The 6,306-nt window shown below is 37.6% G+C and overlaps 1 non-coding gene across 1 annotated transcript; it reads left to right on the top strand.

Annotated features, from left to right (window-relative positions):
- Window positions 1-1,976: 1,976 nt before the first annotated feature.
- TRNAG-GCC lies at window positions 1,977-2,049 on the top strand. Its single transcript has one exon. It is a non-coding gene; the product is annotated as a tRNA-Gly (tRNA).
- The last annotated feature ends 4,257 nt before the right edge of the window (window positions 2,050-6,306 follow it).

Below are 6,306 nucleotides of genomic sequence, written 5' to 3' on the forward strand. Positions count from 1 at the left end.
TTGAAGTATACTGTCCTGAGTTGAGCCAAACCAACATAGAAAGAAAACATACCACCTGGATACCCTTTCTGCAGAAAATCACTAAGTATTCCAACTATATGAAACTTTGATCAGAATGATGAAGTCAAGACAGAAAAGATGAGGAGATTTAAATAAAAATGGTGATGGACAGATAAAGACCTTACTGGATGATTAAACTACTATAAATTATGCATAATATAAAAAAACAACTACCTGAGCACCAGACAGTGAACAAAAGTAGACAGAATCTGATAGGGAGCGTTCGTTAAAGGAAGAAAAAAAGGGAAGCTGTTGGAAGTAAATTTTGAGATTTCTCTGGTGTTTAGACTGAAAATAAGTGCAGTTGACATACACATTGGAGTTGGCAGGCACAGGCACCAGAAGAAAAATGCACAGTCCTTTCTACATAAGCATACATGTTTAGAAAATCAAAGCATTTTTCTCATTAGGTCTTATTGACCAGGATGAAGTTATCTCTGACCCAGAACACATTCCAAACTAAAATACATTAGTGTCAAATACTTAATCCATAGGTAATATGATTTTAACTCTCTCAAAGAGAACATAATTACAATAATAATTTGTGGGTTATTCCTACCACAAAAAGTATACTGGCACTGTTTTTTCTTTCTTTATCCTGAGATAAACAAAAATTTAAAACATCACCCATACAGTTATAATTTTTATGATTTTAGTTATTGTTTTTAAACAGAAAAAGCACAGTTATTCTTCAATTCAGTTGATGCTCAAAAGTAGTACAAATAAGTGTCCAGTGACAATCCATGTTCAGAGATTCACAGAATATGGATACAAAACAATTGCCAAGGGAGTGTCAAATAATCCACCTGTTTCCAGAGAGTTTTCTTCCAAAATATATTTATCATAAAGTTCTAGTGTCACAGGCATTTTTAAGTTATATTTACTTACTGCTCAAGTAAATAAAGGAAATGCTTAACATATGAGGCATAATTAGATTTTCTAAGATCTTCTATCAGAGGTAAAGTAAGTTTATAAAAAATATAATTGCTTTTTTAAAAGCATTATAATAAAATCATAATTTACATGATTTATAAGCAACATTTAAAGAAGTAAACCACTTTATAAAAGGACAGATGTAATAAAAAATACTTAAGACTTCATATAAAACCATTTATTTTCCATTTACAATGTCCCATTTCATTACATTATCAGATACAAGCATTTATCACTAAGAACAGTTTTAAATCCTTTTATGAACAATTTATCCAAAGTACAAAGTGATATAATTATCTTTTAGGTGCATTTTGCAATAAAGTGAACCCTTTTCATGGTTTCCTAAAGATAAAAAGAAAACACTCACATTAAAACATTTTACCTGATTTATTATAATGGAAGATTATATAAACAAAAAAGCTAATTTGATAAATCCAATTATAAAATTATATAGAAATATGACACCCTAGAAAAAAAAATCATTCATTCTACTTCATATGTTTTGAAGAACTACATTTCATGACTTTGGGGGAAAAAGATACATTTCAAGTTGTTAAGTACTCTCCCCCCCCAGCCCCCGCCAAAAAAAAAAAAAAAAAAACAGTTGCTCATGTTGCTATTCCTACCTCCAACCTGGGTTTCTCTCTGGCTTTTTCAAGATGTTCTGATGTGTAGTCAAGTTTGAGAACCATTGGTATGGATGACCACTCCAACACAGATCCAACTCTCAAGAAACCCATGAACATATCAACTGACATTTATTTACAGTTTTTGCTTTTTAGTCATTTCATGGCTGTTGTATATTTTAATTTGTGTAAAAATATTCCTATCTCCTAGACAGAGATTGAAAAGTTAAAATCAAAATGTTTAGCTTTGTTCTAATTCCTTGAGTAAGCAATACTTCACAGTCAAAAATCCAAAATAACAAAATTGACTCAAAAATGGAATATTTGTATATCTTTTTTGTGTATTTTGAATTTGAGGTACATGGGTGGTTCAGTGGTAGAATTCTTGCCTGCCACGCAAGAAGCCTGGGTTTGATTCTCAGCCTATACAGCACACCAACCCCTTGGGATGCCTGGGTGGCTCATTCAGGTAAATGATGGACTCTTGATTTTGGCTCAGGTCACAATCTCACAATCATGAGATCAAGCCCCACACTGGACTCCACACTAGGCATGGAGTCTGTTTAGGATTCTCTCCCTCTGTCTCTGCCCCTCCCCTGCTCTCATGCACTCTCACACTCTCTCTGGCTCTCTCTGAAAGAAAGAAAGAAAGAAAGAAAGAAAGAAAGAAAGAAAGAAAGAGGGAGGGAGGGTGGGAGGAAGAAAGCAAGAAAGAAAGAAAGAAAGAAAGAAAGAAAGAAAGAAAGAGGAAGGGAGGGAGGGAGGGAGGGAGGGAGAAAGAAAGAACGAAAGAAAGAAAGAAAGAAAGAAAGAAAGAAAGAAAGAAAGAAAGAAAGAAAAAAAGAAAGAAAGAAAGAAAACATAAAGGGTCATTCACACTGAAAATGGTGGCATTAAAGCAGACCAGAAAAATGAAACATTGCCATTATTAAAAGATATAATGCAAGAAGAAAATGTAATAGTTATGAATCCATACATCAAGTGGCAGGTCATTCTCCAGGGGGAAACAATAGACCAAGGACAATCATCAATGAATAGTTTTGTAAAGCTGTAAAAATTCAAAAATAATGAAGGAATAAATTGGGAATACAGTGGGAAAACAAGATCAAGTTCATTCATTGGTTCAACATCAAGTCAGTCTCAAATATTCTTAACATTGTTTCAAATATCTCCATAGTAAGATTCAACACTTAATAAGCAGTGGAGCAATTATAAAAACTGCAACCCAAGACATAAACATAGCTAAATGTTTATTTGACTATAAAGGCAACATTCAACCAGTTTTTCTATTTCTAGCTACCTTCTATGTGGAGGGAGCTCCACTAGCAAAACATTCCTCCTCAATCTCTCTGCCTCATTCTCTCCTGAGAAGTGCCTTAGCTTATTATTCATGTGATGGAATTAGGAACTCACCATCAAGCCCCAGCCCATTTCTCTCTACCATTATGCTTGAGAGTTGCCTGAGTATAGAGAATATAACATCGCTTCTGGGCCTTTTGGCTAAGATCAAGTGGAGAATATAACATCCCAGCTCTTCTTAACCATATATTGGATCTAGTGCAGCATTCCTTAATGTGGGCAATTCTGACATTTAGGGAAGGATAATTCTTCATGCATTACAGGACTTTAAACCCTGCTCTCCCAGTCCCCCCCACCCCCTCCCCACACACACACACACTAAATGCCAGAAGTACTTTCTACTTATTAGGACAACCAAAACTTTATATTAAAAAATCAACTATAGAGAAGAATACCACCACTCCACTCTACCGCTCCCTACCCTCAGTTGTTGGCTTGAATAAAAGGCTCTTCCACAGAAGAGTCATGTGACTCTCCAGACTGCTCATAACCAGGAATGATATATTTGCCTAATTCTTGGGTTCAGTATTAGTAAGCCCACCTGCCTGCAGATAATAAAAAATAATTGCTAACATTTATTGAGTGTGTACTATCACAAGCACAATCCTAAGCATTTAAATGTATGTAACATTGAATCCTGAAAAGAAGTTTTAAATTAAATACTACCATCTTCCCCACTGCATAGTACAGACACAAAAAGATCATGACCCTAGCACCAAGTACTTGGGCAAGGAACATTGAAAAAAGAGTCAGATATAGGGGAGTCAAATATTATATGCAGACTATGTTTTCTGATACAGCCAGGCAATGGCTTTAAACTCAGGAAGTATTTTATAAAGCGCTGACCAAAGAGAGTTCTTGACCTCTATAAAACTAGTACTATGGAATGAATGTTTGTGTTCCCCCAAAATTCATATGTTAAAGCCCCAATCCCCAGTGTGATGGTATTAGACATGGGAGCTTTGAGAGGTAATTATGTTTACAAGAGGTTATGAGGGTGGAACCCTCATGGGGTTAGTGCCCTTGTAAGAAGATGAAGAGACCAGAGCTCACACACCCCCACCAATGATTGCCCTTGAGCACTCTCTCTCTCTCTCTCTCCTCTCTTCCTTACCCTCCCTCCCTCATTCCCTCTGCCATGTAAGGATACACAGCAAGAAGGCTGCTATGTACAAACCAAACCAGTGTCTCTCACCAGACACTGAATCTGTAGGCCACTTGATTTTAGACAACTAGAACTATGAGAAATAAATGTTAAGCCACTCAGTTTATGGTATTTTGCTATGGCAGCCAGAACTAAGACAACTAGTGAAGAAGCATGATAAGGAGAAAATATGGAAGTCATGGAGAGTATGGTACCCTGGAAGTCAAGTGAAGAAAGTTTTTCAAGGGTAAGGGGGAAATCTACCATGTCAAACACCTGCTGAAAAGTCAATTAGAATGAGATATGAGAGTCAATGACTGGTGATATGGAGGTTACCAATGACCTTGAGAAAACAGTTTCAGTAGAATGGCATGTGTGTGTGAAGGGAGCAAAAGCATGATTGGGGCAGGCTCATAAGACTATTGGGAAGAATATAGATAACTTTTTTAGAGAATTTTTCTACAACAAAGAGCAGAAAAATGGGGCAGTAGTTAACAGCAGGAGTGGGGTCAAAAGAGGTGTTTGGTTTTTTGTGTGTTTTTTTGTTGTTTTTTTGTTTGTTTGTTTAAGATGGAAGAAGAGGGCCCAATTCCTGGCTCATAGGCAGCCATCTTTTTGCCATAACCGCACCTGGTAAAAGCTCAGGAGGGATCTTTCTGCTGTCTCTTTATAAAGGCTCTAGTCCTCTTTGTGAGGACTCATGGCCTAATCACTCCCCAAAACCCTACCTCCTAATACCATCACATTGGGGGTTAAGATAACATAAATTTTGAGAAAACAAATATTGTCTATAGCATTCCACCCCCGATCCCCCAAAATTCAGATCCTTTCACATGCAAAATACATTCATTCCATCACAACAGCTCCAAAAGTCCTAGCTTATTCCAGTATCAACTCAAGGGTCTCTGTCCAAAGTCTCTAGATATCATCTAAATTAGATATGGATGAAACTAAAGCTATCATTCATCCTGATGTAAACTTCTCTCCAGTTGTGAACCTGTGAAAGCAAACAAGTTATGTACTTCTAAAATACAATGGTGGGACAGGCATAGAATGGACATTCTCATTACGAAAGGGAAGAATCAGACAGAAGAAAGGAGTAACAGGTTCCAATCAAGTCCAAAACCCAACAGAACAAATTGCATTAGTCTTTAAGGCTCCAGAATAATCCTCTTTGGCTCAATGATCTGACTCCTAGGTCCACTGGGGTGGAGGTCCTGCCTTCCAGACATATTTGGAGCAGAGGGGCCTGCCTTCCAGACTGACTGCGATGTTGGTCTTGATCCTATATCTTTGGGTGGCCCTGCCCCCATGGTGTTTCTCTGCCGAGGACCACAATTTGGTGAATCTGCCAGGAGGCCCTGTCCTTTGAAATCTAGGTAGAGGCAGCCATGACCCCATGGCTTTGCTGGGCACAACCCAAGGCTCTGGAGCTCAGCAAAGCAGCAACTGGGCAGCCATGGAATTGCAGCACTAAAGTGTGGAGGGTGAAGTCCCAAGAAGTGAGGCCACATGCACCAAGTTTCTAAAGATGCCAGACCCTCCTTTGAAACCTCTCTGCCTCCCTAAGCCATTTCAAGCCTTGCCCCACAGACCCACCCTGAATGGAAGTGATGGGAATGACAGCTCTGATGATCTCCAAATTGCCATATCTTCCATTTTCTTAGATCACAGTTCCTAGCTTCTGTTGAGATGGCTGATCCATATTAATCTTATCCAAGAGTCATTTGGCCATACTTCACGTTCTCTTCCAACCACACTTTTTCATTTCTTACAATATGAATAGGCTGAGAATTTTCTTAGTCTTTAAGTTCTACTTCCCTTTTGATCAAAAATTCTGGTCTTTAAATCATTTCTCTCTTCTCATATTTTACTATAAGCAATCAACAAAAGCCAAGCTGCTCCCTCAATGCTGTCAATCCTGAATCTATTAGAAATAGCTTCAGCTAAATATCCCATTTTATCACTCCCAAGTTCTATATTCCACAAAACACTAGAACACGAACCCAATTTGGGCAAATTCTTTGCTACTTTATAACAAAGATGGCCTCTCTTCTATCATCCAATAACATATTCTTCATTTGCATCTGAGACCACATCAGAATGGCCCTTACCATCCATATTTCTAATAATATTCTGTTAAGGATTACTTGGGTATTCTCTAAAAAGACTGAGGATTTCAGT

Source organism: Lynx canadensis, chromosome A2 (assembly GCF_007474595.2).
Source record: "Lynx canadensis isolate LIC74 chromosome A2, mLynCan4.pri.v2, whole genome shotgun sequence".
NCBI classification, from domain to species: domain Eukaryota; kingdom Metazoa; phylum Chordata; class Mammalia; order Carnivora; family Felidae; genus Lynx; species Lynx canadensis.